The following is a 15556-nucleotide window of genomic DNA, read 5'->3' as shown; positions in this document are numbered from 1 at the left end:
TCTAAATTAAAATACAAAATGCACGTTAACATTTTTTATTTCAGCTAGAAGCAAAAAATAGTGTTTCAAAGACAGCAACAAGGTACAGACAGGGTTTGAAGACGTGATCCTCAATTTACGGGACCAAACACCTTACCACTTGGCCACCGCACCCTTTACAACTGGAGAAATTAGAAGCTTGGCCTCTCTTGAGAAGGCCGCCTGGGAAGGCAATCTGGCTGGCCAGTTTAATATAAAAAAGAGTTCCTGTTTGAGCTCAAACCACAAACCTTTCGGTTAACAGTGAACGCCAAGGATGGCAACATAGTCACGGAAAATATTTAAAAAGACAACAGTGGTCTCCAAATGTATTTAAAATACAAACATAAAATAGGTTGCCAGAAATATATTATCAATAGAAATTAGTAAATACTATTTTGCAAATAGTATTTTTTTTTTAATACTTGACACCATCTACCGGCTGTAGCATACACCAATTTTTTATTTATTTTTTCATAAGAATTAACTGAAAGATTCAGTATTGCCTCAATTATCAAGCCTGTCAGTAACTGCAGTTTGCATAAATTAAATATTGCATAAATTAAATATTACCAGTATTGCGGAAAAAGTAAATCCGAACACACACACAAGTAGGGTTTGAAGTTTTCAGGTTTTATTTTTAATCAGGTGAAGTCCCTTTAAACAAATTGAGCTGATTCTGTTTTAGAATTAAACTCAGAAAAAGCTGTTAATTACAAAACAATCTTTGTTTTTACCTTCATATCTTGCCTGAGCCTAATTCTGGTCCTCTTAATTTTATTTCAAACAGAGCTGACAAAATACGTAATTTGTTCATTCCCGATCCTACTTTTAACTCGCATTTTATTTTTGCAGTCGCCTAATTTAACGCTGTGTTTTTGTTTATTTATTTATTATTATTATTATTATTATTATTATTATTATTATTATTATTATTATTATTATTAATTATTTATTTATTTATTTATTAATTTATTTATTTATTTATTTCTTAGCAGCCGCCCTTATCCTGGGCGACTTACAGTCATAAACAAAAATACATTTCAATGATCACAGTACAAGTAATAATACGGTTAAGAGCAAGATAAATACAATGACTTTGGTTCTAGCAAGTACAAGTACGATTCAAGAAAAATACGATTTTCCCCACTAGTTTAACAGAGATGTCCTGAAAGATTTTTTGAAGCATAAAAATGAATACCTAGTGCGGAGTGTACAGTGATAGCAACTCCTTCGGGCGCCTGCTCTGAGTATTTCGCCAAACATACCACAAAGCATTTTGGGATATTGGAGGATACACAAAACATGTAGTTTGGTATTACAGCGTCCACACTTCTGATAAACCGCACTACCTGATGCGTTCTAATTAGAACCGGACTCGAGACTACCTCCTGAGGTGGTCTCGAGTACGGTATTAAATGCTGCGTAGTGTGGACGCAAACCGTATTTAGCACTTTTAAGCCGGCTTAAACACAACTAATACGGTTTAAAGGCATAGTGTGGACAGGGCCTTTGTTTTACATTCAATGGAGTTCATATTAGAGTGAAGCTATGGTCGCATTGCTGAGTAAGGAGTAACCATAAAACAAGGCACATGCTAATAGTATGTAGTTTTTAAATCAATACAACTGTAGCAGCACCATAAGATAACAAATTGTTGTGCTGTGAGTTGAATCTTAATGGAAACATTTAATAAAAAATTACATTTAACCAATCTCGGACATAACATGTAAAAAGGAATATCAGAGTGTCCCCTTATATTTATAGAAATTGACTTGGAAAGCATCTTCACTGTTACCATGAAGAATACGTAACATGAAAATGATGACTGTCATAAGAATGCAAAGCATGGCGCTTCTTAAATAATCTGTCAAAGATGTCTGACAAGGCAAGCTGTGGCTTTCAATTTAATATATTAAAAAATAAAATAACAACCACTTTTCTAGGGTGAGCTCAAGCAAACCAACCTTTGCTAAACCGTTTAAAGGACCGAGCGTTTTTCAGTGGGATGCTCCCCCCATGACCAGACATTTTTTGGCTGTATTTGACTCTCTTCCAATAAAAACAAAATGCACTAAAAAATGTGTTACAGTGGCATCTTGGACTTGGTGTCCTTGTTTTCAGAACATTTTGGGGAACGTTATAACGTACTTCCGAAACCATAAAGCTTCTCTCTTTTTTTCAACACTATATTTTGTATTTAGTTTAATTTCTTGAAATAAAAAACGTTAAGCATTTTCTGATTATTATCTATTTCGCTTAGTGTTTTCAAAGAGATACATGTATAACAACGTGTTATTCTATTACTTGACGGACCTTATACAATTCTTCTTGAATGTTTTGTTGAAAAATATTGCTGCGGGACACAAGGGAAAAAATAACTAGCCATTGATAGGTTGCATTTCTGAAACTGCAGCTCGGCACCATTGGTTGTGCTTGGCAGAAAAGGGCATAGCTGGAATAGGCTAGTGAGTCGGGGGTATAGCTCAGTGGTAGAGCATTTGACTGCATATCAAGAGGTCCCCGGTTCAAATCCGAGTGCCCCCTTTTTTTTCTAAATTAAAATACAAAATGCACGTTAACATTTTTTATTTCAGCTAGAAGCAAAAAATAGTGTTTCAAAGACAGCAACAAGGTACAGACAGGGTTTGAAGACGTGATCCTCAATTTACGGGACCAAACACCTTACCACTTGGCCACCGCACCCTTTACAACTGGAGAAATTAGAAGCTTGGCCTCTCTTGAGAAGGCCGCCTGGGAAGGCAATCTGGCTGGCCAGTTTAATATAAAAAAGAGTTCCTGTTTGAGCTCAAACCACAAACCTTTCGGTTAACAGTGAACGCCAAGGATGGCAACATAGTCACGGAAAATATTTAAAAAGACAACAGTGGTCTCCAAATGTATTTAAAATACAAACATAAAATAGGTTGCCAGAAATATATTATCAATAGAAATTAGTAAATACTATTTTGCAAATAGTATTTTTTTTTTAATACTTGACACCATCTACCGGCTGTAGCATACACCAATTTTTTATTTATTTTTTCATAAGAATTAACTGAAAGATTCAGTATTGCCTCAGTTATCAAGCCTGTCAGTAACTGCAGTTTGCATAAATTAAATATTGCATAAATTAAATATTACCAGTATTGCGGAAAAAGTAAATCCGAACACACACACAAGTAGGGCTTGAAGTTTTCAGGTTTTATTTTTAATCAGGTGAAGTCCCTTTAAACAAATTGAGCTGATTCTGTTTTAGAATTAAACTCAGAAAAAGCTGTTAATTACAAAACAATCTTTGTTTTTACCTTCATTTCTTGCCTGAGCCTAATTCTGGTCCTCTTAATTTTATTTCAAACAGAGCTGACAAAATACGTAATTTGTTCATTCCCGATCCTACTTTTAACTCGCATTTCATTTTTGCAGTCGCCTAATTTAACGCTGTGTTTTTGTTTATTTATTATTATTATTATTATTATTATTATTATTATTATTATTATTATTATTTATTTATTTATTTATTTATTTATTTCTTAGCAGCCGCTCTTATCCTGGGCGACTTACAGTCGTAAACAAAAATACATTTCAAGGATCACAGTACAAGTAATAATACGGTTAAGAGCAAGATAAATACAATGACTTTGGTTCTAGCAAGTACAAGTACGATTCAAGAAAAATACGATTTTCCCCACTAGTTTAACAGAGATGTCCTGAAAGATTTTTTGAAGCATAAAAATGAATACCTAGTGCGGAGTGTACAGTGATAGCAACTCCTTCGGGCACCTGCTCTGAGTATTTCGCCAAACATACCACAAAGCATTTTGGGATATTGGAGGATACACAAAACATGTAGTTTGGTATTACAGCGTCCACACTTCTGATAAACCGCACTACCTGATGCGATCTAATTAGAACCGGACTCGAGACTACCTCCTGAGGTGGTCTCGAGTACGGTATTAAATGCTGCGTAGTGTGGACGCAAACCGTATTTAGCACTTTTAAGCCGGCTTAAACGCAACTAATACGGTTTAAAGGCATAGTGTGGACAGGGCCTTTGTTTTACATTCAATGGAGTTCATATTAGAGTGAAGCTATGGTCGCATTGCTGAGTAAGGAGTAACCATAAAACAAGGCACATGCTAATAGTATGTAGTTTTTAAATCAATACAACTGTAGCAGCACCATAAGATAACAAATTGTTGTGCTGTGAGTTGAATCTTAATGGAAACATTTAATAAAAAATTACATTTAACCAATCTCGGACATAACATGTAAAAAGGAATATCAGAGTGTCCCCTTATATTTATAGAAATTGACTTGGAAAGCATCTTCACTGTTACCATGAAGAATACGTAACATGAAAATGATGACTGTCATAAGAATGCAAAGCATGGCGCTTCTTAAATAATCTGTCAAAGACGTCTGACAAGGCAAGCTGTGGCTTTCAATTTAATATATTAAAAAATAAAGTAACAACCACTTTTCTAGGGTGAGCTCAAGCAAACCAACCTTTGCTAAACCCTTTGAAGGACCGAGTGTTTTTCAGTGGGATGCTCCCCCCATGACCAGACATTTTTTGGCTGTATTTGACTCTCTTCCAATAAAAACAAAATGCACTAAAAAATGTGTTACAGTGGCATCTTGGACTTGCAGCTTGGCCTCTCTTGAGAAGGCCGCCTGGGAAGGCAATCTGGCTGGCCAGTTTAATATAAAAAAGAGTTCCTGTTTGAGCTCAAACCACAAACCTTTCGGTTAACAGTGAACGCCAAGGATGGCAACATAGTCACGGAAAATATTTAAAAAGACAACAGTGGTCTCCAAATGTATTTAAAATACAAACATAAAATAGGTTGCCAGAAATATATTATCAATAGAAATTAGTAAATACTATTTTGCAAATAGTATTTTTTTTTTAATACTTGACACCATCTACCGGCTGTAGCATACACCAATTTTTTATTTATTTTTTCATAAGAATTAACTGAAAGATTCAGTATTGCCTCAGTTATCAAGCCTGTCAGTAACTGCAGTTTGCATAAATTAAATATTGCATAAATTAAATATTACCAGTATTGCGGAAAAAGTAAATCCGAACACACACACAAGTAGGGCTTGAAGTTTTCAGGTTTTATTTTTAATCAGGTGAAGTCCCTTTAAACAAATTGAGCTGATTCTGTTTTAGAATTAAACTCAGAAAAAGCTGTTAATTACAAAACAATCTTTGTTTTTACCTTCATATCTTGCCTGAGCCTAATTCTGGTCCTCTTAATTTTATTTCAAACAGAGCTGACAAAATACGTAATTTGTTCATTCCCGATCCTACTTTTAACTCGCATTTCATTTTTGCAGTCGCCTAATTTAACGCTGTGTTTTTGTTTATTTATTTATTATTATTATTATTATTATTATTATTATTATTATTATTTATTTATTTATTTATTTATTTATTTCTTAGCAGCCGCTCTTATCCTGGGCGACTTACAGTCGTAAACAAAAATACATTTCAAGGATCACAGTACAAGTAATAATACGGTTAAGAGCAAGATAAATACAATGACTTTGGTTCTAGCAAGTACAAGTACGATTCAAGAAAAATACGATTTTCCCCACTAGTTTAACAGAGATGTCCTGAAAGATTTTTTGAAGCATAAAAATGAATACCTAGTGCGGAGTGTACAGTGATAGCAACTCCTTCGGGCACCTGCTCTGAGTATTTCGCCAAACATACCACAAAGCATTTTGGGATATTGGAGGATACACAAAACATGTAGTTTGGTATTACAGCGTCCACACTTCTGATAAACCGCACTACCTGATGCGATCTAATTAGAACCGGACTCGAGACTACCTCCTGAGGTGGTCTCGAGTACGGTATTAAATGCTGCGTAGTGTGGACGCAAACCGTATTTAGCACTTTTAAGCCGGCTTAAACGCAACTAATACGGTTTAAAGGCATAGTGTGGACAGGGCCTTTGTTTTACATTCAATGGAGTTCATATTAGAGTGAAGCTATGGTCGCATTGCTGAGTAAGGAGTAACCATAAAACAAGGCACATGCTAATAGTATGTAGTTTTTAAATCAATACAACTGTAGCAGCACCATAAGATAACAAATTGTTGTGCTGTGAGTTGAATCTTAATGGAAACATTTAATAAAAAATTACATTTAACCAATCTCGGACATAACATGTAAAAAGGAATATCAGAGTGTCCCCTTATATTGATAGAAATTGACTTGGAAAGCATCTTCACTGTTACCATGAAGAATACGTAACATGAAAATGATGACTGTCATAAGAATGCAAAGCATGGCGCTTCTTAAATAATCCCCGGTTCAAATCCGAGTGCCCCCTTTTTTTCTAAATTAAAATACAAAATGCACGTTAACATTTTTTATTTCAGCTAGAAGCAAAAAATAGTGTTTCAAAGACAGCAACAAGGTACAGACAAGGTTTGAAGACGTGATCCTTAATTTACGGGACCAAACACCTTACCACTTGGCCACCGCACCCTTTACAACTGGAGAAATTAGAAGCTTGGCCTCTCTTGAGAAGGCCGCCTGGGAAGGCAATCTGGCTGGCCAGTTTAATATAAAAAAGAGTTCCTGTTTGAGCTCAAACCACAAACCTTTCGGTTAACAGTGAACGCCAAGGATGGCAACATAGTCACGGAAAATATTTAAAAAGACAACAGTGGTCTCCAAATGTATTTAAAATACAAACATAAAATAGGTTGCCAGAAATATATTATCAATAGAAATTAGTAAATACTATTTTGCAAATAGTATTTTTTTTTTAATACTTGACACCATCTACCGGCTGTAGCATACACCAATTTTTTATTTATTTTTTCATAAGAATTAACTGAAAGATTCAGTATTGCCTCAATTATCAAGCCTGTCAGTAACTGCAGTTTGCATAAATTAAATATTGCATAAATTAAATATTACCAGTATTGCGGAAAAAGTAAATCCGAACACACACACAAGTAGGGCTTGAAGTTTTCAGGTTTTATTTTTAATCAGGTGAAGTCCCTTTAAACAAATTGAGCTGATTCTGTTTTATAATTAAACTCAGAAAAAGCTGTTAATTACAAAACAATCTTTGTTTTTACCTTCATATCTTGCCTGAGCCTAATTCTGGTCCTCTTAATTTTATTTCAAACAGAGCTGACAAATTACGTAATTTGTTCATTCCCGATCCTACTTTTAACTCACATTTCATTTTTGCAGTCGCCTAATTTAACGCTGTGTTTTTGTTTATTTATTTATTATTATTATTATTATTATTATTATTATTATTATTTATTTATTTATTTATTTATTTATTTATTTCTTAGCAGCCGCTCTTATCCTGGGCGACTTACAGTCGTAAACAAAAATACATTTCAAGGATCACAGTACAAGTAATAATACGGTTAAGAGCAAGATAAATACAATGACTTTGGTTCTAGCAAGTACAAGTACGATTCAAGAAAAATACGATTTTCCCCACTAGTTTAACAGAGATGTCCTGAAAGATTTTTTGAAGCATAAAAATGAATACCTAGTGCGGAGTGTACAGTGATAGCAACTCCTTCGGGCGCCTGCTCTGAGTATTTCGCCAAACATACCACAAAGCATTTTGGGATATTGGAGGATACACAAAACATGTAGTTTGGTATTACAGCGTCCACACTTCTGATAAACCGCACTACCTGATGCGATCTAATTAGAACCGGACTCGAGACTACCTCCTGAGGTGGTCTCGAGTACGGTATTAAATGCTGCGTAGTGTGGACGCAAACCGTATTTAGCACTTTTAAGCCGGCTTAAACGCAACTAATACGGTTTAAAGGCATAGTGTGGACAGGGCCTTTGTTTTACATTCAATGGAGTTCATATTAGAGTGAAGCTATGGTCGCATTGCTGAGTAAGGAGTAACCATAAAACAAGGCACATGCTAATAGTATGTAGTTTTTAAATCAATACAACTGTAGCAGCACCATAAGATAACAAATTGTTGTGCTGTGAGTTGAATCTTAATGGAAACATTTAATAAAAAATTACATTTAACCAATCTCGGACATAACATGTAAAAAGGAATATCAGAGTGTCCCCTTATATTGATAGAAATTGACTTGGAAAGCATCTTCACTGTTACCATGAAGAATACGTAACATGAAAATGATGACTGTCATAAGAATGCAAAGCATGGCGCTTCTTAAATAATCCCCGGTTCAAATCCGAGTGCCCCCTTTTTTTCTAAATTAAAATACAAAATGCACGTTAACATTTTTTATTTCAGCTAGAAGCAAAAAATAGTGTTTCAAAGACAGCAACAAGGTACAGACAAGGTTTGAAGACGTGATCCTTAATTTACGGGACCAAACACCTTACCACTTGGCCACCGCACCCTTTACAACTGGAGAAATTAGAAGCTTGGCCTCTCTTGAGAAGGCCGCCTGGGAAGGCAATCTGGCTGGCCAGTTTAATATAAAAAAGAGTTCCTGTTTGAGCTCAAACCACAAACCTTTCGGTTAACAGTGAACGCCAAGGATGGCAACATAGTCACGGAAAATATTTAAAAAGACAACAGTGGTCTCCAAATGTATTTAAAATACAAACATAAAATAGGTTGCCAGAAATATATTATCAATAGAAATTAGTAAATACTATTTTGCAAATAGTATTTTTTTTTTAATACTTGACACCATCTACCGGCTGTAGCATACACCAATTTTTTATTTATTTTTTCATAAGAATTAACTGAAAGATTCAGTATTGCCTCAATTATCAAGCCTGTCAGTAACTGCAGTTTGCATAAATTAAATATTGCATAAATTAAATATTACCAGTATTGCGGAAAAAGTAAATCCGAACACACACACAAGTAGGGCTTGAAGTTTTCAGGTTTTATTTTTAATCAGGTGAAGTCCCTTTAAACAAATTGAGCTGATTCTGTTTTATAATTAAACTCAGAAAAAGCTGTTAATTACAAAACAATCTTTGTTTTTACCTTCATATCTTGCCTGAGCCTAATTCTGGTCCTCTTAATTTTATTTCAAACAGAGCTGACAAATTACGTAATTTGTTCATTCCCGATCCTACTTTTAACTCACATTTCATTTTTGCAGTCGCCTAATTTAACGCTGTGTTTTTGTTTATTTATTTATTATTATTATTATTATTATTATTATTATTATTATTATTATTATTATTATTATTTATTTATTTATTAATTTATTTATTTATTAATTTATTTATTTCTCAGCAGCCGCTCTTATCCTGGGCGACTTACAGTCGTAAACAAAAATACATTTCAAGGATCACAGTACAAGTAATAATACGGTTAAGAGCAAGATAAATACAATGACTTTGGTTCTAGCAAGTACAAGTACGATTCAAGAAAAATACGATTTTCCCCACTAGTTTAACAGAGATGTCCTGAAAGATTTTTTGAAGCATAAAAATGAATACCTAGTGCGGAGTGTACAGTGATAGCAACTCCTTCGGGCGCCTGCTCTGAGTATTTCGCCAAACATACCACAAAGCATTTTGGGATATTGGAGGATACACAAAACATGTAGTTTGGTATTACAGCGTCCACACTTCTGATAAACCGCACTACCTGATGCGATCTAATTAGAACCGGACTCGAGACTACCTCCTGAGGTGGTCTCGAGTACGGTATTAAATGCTGCGTAGTGTGGACGCAAACCGTATTTAGCACTTTTAAGCCGGCTTAAACGCAACTAATACGGTTTAAAGGCATAGTGTGGACAGGGCCTTTGTTTTACATTCAATGGAGTTCATATTAGAGTGAAGCTATGGTCGCATTGCTGAGTAAGGAGTAACCATAAAACAAGGCACATGCTAATAGTATGTAGTTTTTAAATCAATACAACTGTAGCAGCACCATAAGATAACAAATTGTTGTGCTGTGAGTTGAATCTTAATGGAAACATTTAATAAAAAATTACATTTAACCAATCTCGGACATAACATGTAAAAAGGAATATCAGAGTGTCCCCTTATATTGATAGAAATTGACTTGGAAAGCATCTTCACTGTTACCATGAAGAATACGTAACATGAAAATGATGACTGTCATAAGAATGCAAAGCATGGCGCTTCTTAAATAATCCCCGGTTCAAATCCGAGTGCCCCCTTTTTTTCTAAATTAAAATACAAAATGCACGTTAACATTTTTTATTTCAGCTAGAAGCAAAAAATAGTGTTTCAAAGACAGCAACAAGGTACAGACAGGGTTTGAAGACGTGATCCTCAATTTACGGGACCAAACACCTTACCACTTGGCCACCGCACCCTTTACAACTAGAGAAATTAGAAGCTTGGCCTCTCTTGAGAAGGCCGCCTGGGAAGGCAATCTGGCTGGCCAGTTTAATATAAAAAAGAGTTCCTGTTTGAGCTCAAACCACAAACCTTTCGGTTAACAGTGAACGCCAAGGATGGCAACATAGTCACGGAAAATATTTAAAAAGACAACAGTGGTCTCCAAATGTATTTAAAATACAAACATAAAATAGGTTGCCAGAAATATATTATCAATAGAAATTAGTAAATACTATTTTGCAAATAGTATTTTTTTTTTAATACTTGACACCATCTACCGGCTGTAGCATACACCAATTTTTTATTTATTTTTTCATAAGAATTAACTGAAAGATTCAGTATTGCCTCAATTATCAAGCCTGTCAGTAACTGCAGTTTGCATAAATTAAATATTGCATAAATTAAATATTACCAGTATTGCGGAAAAAGTAAATCCGAACACACACACAAGTAGGGCTTGAAGTTTTCAGGTTTTATTTTTAATCAGGTGAAGTCCCTTTAAACAAATTGAGCTGATTCTGTTTTAGAATTAAACTCAGAAAAAGCTGTTAATTACAAAACAATCTTTGTTTTTACCTTCATATCTTGCCTGAGCCTAATTCTGGTCCTCTTAATTTTATTTCAAACAGAGCTGACAAAATACGTAATTTGTTCATTCCCGATCCTACTTTTAACTCGCATTTCATTTTTGCAGTCGCCTAATTTAACGCTGTGTTTTTGTTTATTTATTTATTATTATTATTATTATTATTATTATTATTATTATTATTATTATTTATTTATTTATTTATTTATTTATTTATTTATTTATTTATTTCTTTCTTAGCAGCCGCTCTTATCCTGGGCGACTTACAGTCGTAAACAAAAATACATTTCAAGGATCACAGTACAAGTAATAATACGGTTAAGAGCAAGATAAATACAATGACTTTGGTTCTAGCAAGTACAAGTACGATTCAAGAAAAATACGATTTTCCCCACTAGTTTAACAGAGATGTCCTGAAAGATTTTTTGAAGCATAAAAATGAATACCTAGTGCGGAGTGTACAGTGATAGCAACTCCTTCGGGCACCTGCTCTGAGTATTTCGCCAAACATACCACAAAGCATTTTGGGATATTGGAGGATACACAAAACATGTAGTTTGGTATTACAGCGTCCACACTTCTGATAAACCGCACTACCTGATGCGATCTAATTAGAACCGGACTCGAGACTACCTCCTGAGGTGGTCTCGAGTACGGTATTAAATGCTGCGTAGTGTGGACGCAAACCGTATTTAGCACTTTTAAGCCGGCTTAAACGCAACTAATACGGTTTAAAGGCATAGTGTGGACAGGGCCTTTGTTTTACATTCAATGGAGTTCATATTAGAGTGAAGCTATGGTCGCATTGCTGAGTAAGGAGTAACCATAAAACAAGGCACATGCTAATAGTATGTAGTTTTTAAATCAATACAACTGTAGCAGCACCATAAGATAACAAATTGTTGTGCTGTGAGTTGAATCTTAATGGAAACATTTAATAAAAAATTACATTTAACCAATCTCGGACATAACATGTAAAAAGGAATATCAGAGTGTCCCCTTATATTGATAGAAATTGACTTGGAAAGCATCTTCACTGTTACCATGAAGAATACGTAACATGAAAATGATGACTGTCATAAGAATGCAAAGCATGGCGCTTCTTAAATAATCCCCGGTTCAAATCCGAGTGCCCCCTTTTTTTCTAAATTAAAATACAAAATGCACGTTAACATTTTTTATTTCAGCTAGAAGCAAAAAATAGTGTTTCAAAGACAGCAACAAGGTACAGACAAGGTTTGAAGACGTGATCCTCAATTTACGGGACCAAACACCTTACCACTTGGCCACCGCACCCTTTACAACTGGAGAAATTAGAAGCTTGGCCTCTCTTGAGAAGGCCGCCTGGGAAGGCAATCTGGCTGGCCAGTTTAATATAAAAAAGAGTTCCTGTTTGAGCTCAAACCACAAACCTTTCGGTTAACAGTGAACGCCAAGGATGGCAACATAGTCACGGAAAATATTTAAAAAGACAACAGTGGTCTCCAAATGTATTTAAAATACAAACATAAAATAGGTTGCCAGAAATATATTATCAATAGAAATTAGTAAATACTATTTTGCAAATAGTATTTTTTTTTTAATACTTGACACCATCTACCGGCTGTAGCATACACCAATTTTTTATTTATTTTTTCATAAGAATTAACTGAAAGATTCAGTATTGCCTCAATTATCAAGCCTGTCAGTAACTGCAGTTTGCATAAATTAAATATTGCATAAATTAAATATTACCAGTATTGCGGAAAAAGTAAATCCGAACACACACACAAGTAGGGCTTGAAGTTTTCAGGTTTTATTTTTAATCAGGTGAAGTCCCTTTAAACAAATTGAGCTGATTCTGTTTTATAATTAAACTCAGAAAAAGCTGTTAATTACAAAACAATCTTTGTTTTTACCTTCATATCTTGCCTGAGCCTAATTCTGGTCCTCTTAATTTTATTTCAAACGGAGCTGACAAATTACGTAATTTGTTCATTCCCGATCCTACTTTTAACTCACATTTCATTTTTGCAGTCGCCTAATTTAACGCTGTGTTTTTGTTTATTTATTTATTATTATTATTATTATTATTATTATTATTATTATTTATTTATTTATTTATTTATTTATTTATTTATTTCTTAGCAGCCGCTCTTATCCTGGGCGACTTACAGTCGTAAACAAAAATACATTTCAAGGATCACAGTACAAGTAATAATACGGTTAAGAGCAAGATAAATACAATGACTTTGGTTCTAGCAAGTACAAGTACGATTCAAGAAAAATACGATTTTCCCCACTAGTTTAACAGAGATGTCCTGAAAGATTTTTTGAAGCATAAAAATGAATACCTAGTGCGGAGTGTACAGTGATAGCAACTCCTTCGGGCGCCTGCTCTGAGTATTTCGCCAAACATACCACAAAGCATTTTGGGATATTGGAGGATACACAAAACATGTAGTTTGGTATTACAGCGTCCACACTTCTGATAAACCGCACTACCTGATGCGATCTAATTAGAACCGGACTCGAGACTACCTCCTGAGGTGGTCTCGAGTACGGTATTAAATGCTGCGTAGTGTGGACGCAAACCGTATTTAGCACTTTTAAGCCGGCTTAAACGCAACTAATACGGTTTAAAGGCATAGTGTGGACAGGGCCTTTGTTTTACATTCAATGGAGTTCATATTAGAGTGAAGCTATGGTCGCATTGCTGAGTAAGGAGTAACCATAAAACAAGGCACATGCTAATAGTATGTAGTTTTTAAATCAATACAACTGTAGCAGCACCATAAGATAACAAATTGTTGTGCTGTGAGTTGAATCTTAATGGAAACATTTAATAAAAAATTACATTTAACCAATCTCGGACATAACATGTAAAAAGGAATATCAGAGTGTCCCCTTATATTTATAGAAATTGACTTGGAAAGCATCTTCACTGTTACCATGAAGAATACGTAACATGAAAATGATGACTGTCATAAGAATGCAAAGCATGGCGCTTCTTAAATAATCTGTCAAAGACGTCTGACAAGGCAAGCTGTGGCTTTCAATTTAATATATTAAAAAATAAAGTAACAACCACTTTTCTAGGGTGAGCTCAAGCAAACCAACCTTTGCTAAACCCTTTGAAGGACCGAGTGTTTTTCAGTGGGATGCTCCCCCCATGACCAGACATTTTTTGGCTGTATTTGACTCTCTTCCAATAAAAACAAAATGCACTAAAAAATGTGTTACAGTGGCATCTTGGACTTGGTGTCCTTGTTTTCAGAACATTTTGGGGAACGTTATAACGTACTTCAGAAACCATAAAGCTTCTCTCTTTTTTTCAACACTATATTTTGTATTTAGTTTAATTTCTTGAAATAAAAAACGTTAAGCATTTTCTGATTATTATCTATTTCGCTTAGTGTTTTCAAAGAGATACATGTATAACAACGTGTTATTCTATTACTTGACGGACCTTATACAATACTTCTTGAATGTTTTGTTGAAAAATATTGCTGCGGGACACAAGGTAAAAAATAACTAGCCATTGATAGGTTACATTTCTGAAACTGCAGCTCGGCACCGTTGGTTGTGCTTGGCAGAAAAGGGCATAGCTGGAATAGGCTAGTGAGTTGGGGGTATAGCTCAGTGGTAGAGCATTTGACTGCAGATCAAGAGGTCCCCGGTTCAAATCCGAGTGCCCCCTTTTTTTCTAAATTAAAATACAAAATGCACGTTAACATTTTTTATTTCAGCTAGAAGCAAAAAATAGTGTTTCAAAGACAGCAACAAGGTACAGACAGGGTTTGAAGACGTGATCCTCAATTTACGGGACCAAACACCGTACCACTTGGCCACCGCACCCTTTACAACTGGAGAAATTAGAAGCTTGGCCTCTCTTGAGAAGGCTGCCTGGGAAGGCAATCTGGCTGGCCAGTTTAATATAAAAAAGAGTTCCTGTTTGAGCTCAAACCACAAACCTTTCGGTTAACAGTGAACGCCAAGGATGGCAACATAGTCACGGAAAATATTTAAAAAGACAACAGTGGTCTCCAAATGTATTTAAAATAAAAACATAAAATAGGTTGCCAGAAATATATTATCAATAGAAATTAGTAAATACTATTTTGCAAATAGTATTTTTTTTTTAATACTTGACACCATCTACCGGCTGTAGCATACACCAATTTTTTATTTATTTTTTCATAAGAATTAACTGAAAGATTCAGTATTGCCTCAATTATCAAGCCTGTCAGTAACTGCAGTTTGCATAAATTAAATATTGCATAAATTAAATATTACCAGTATTGCGGAAAAAGTAAATCCGAACACACACACAAGTAGGGCTTGAAGTTTTCAGGTTTTATTTTTAATCAGGTGAAGTCCCTTTAAACAAATTGAGCTGATTCTGTTTTATAATTAAACTCAGAAAAAGCTGTTAATTACAAAACAATCTTTGTTTTTACCTTCATATCTTGCCTGAGCCTAATTCTGGTCCTCTTAATTTTATTTCAAACAGAGCTGACAAATTACGTAATTTGTTCATTCCCGATCCTACTTTTAACTCACATTTCATTTTTGCAGTCGCCTAATTTAACGCTGTGTTTTTGTTTATTTATTTATTATTATTATTATTATTATTATTA

The 15556-nt window shown here is 34.7% G+C and overlaps 2 non-coding genes across 2 annotated transcripts; both read left to right on the top strand.

Annotated features, from left to right (window-relative positions):
* Positions 1-2493: 2493 nt before the first annotated feature.
* Positions 2494-2565, top strand: trnac-gca (transfer RNA cysteine (anticodon GCA)). The gene has a single exon. It is a non-coding gene; the product is annotated as a tRNA-Cys (tRNA).
* Positions 2566-14544: 11979 nt separating this feature from the next.
* On the top strand, positions 14545-14616 carry trnac-gca (transfer RNA cysteine (anticodon GCA)). Its single transcript has one exon. It is a non-coding gene; the product is annotated as a tRNA-Cys (tRNA).
* The last annotated feature ends 940 nt before the right edge of the window (positions 14617-15556 follow it).

The sequence above is a fragment of the Acipenser ruthenus genome, chromosome 23 (genome assembly GCF_902713425.1).
Source record: "Acipenser ruthenus chromosome 23, fAciRut3.2 maternal haplotype, whole genome shotgun sequence".
Taxonomy (NCBI): Eukaryota; Metazoa; Chordata; class Actinopteri; order Acipenseriformes; family Acipenseridae; genus Acipenser; species Acipenser ruthenus.
Note: the sequence above shows the minus strand (reverse complement) of the source record. Positions and strands in the feature narration are given on the sequence as shown.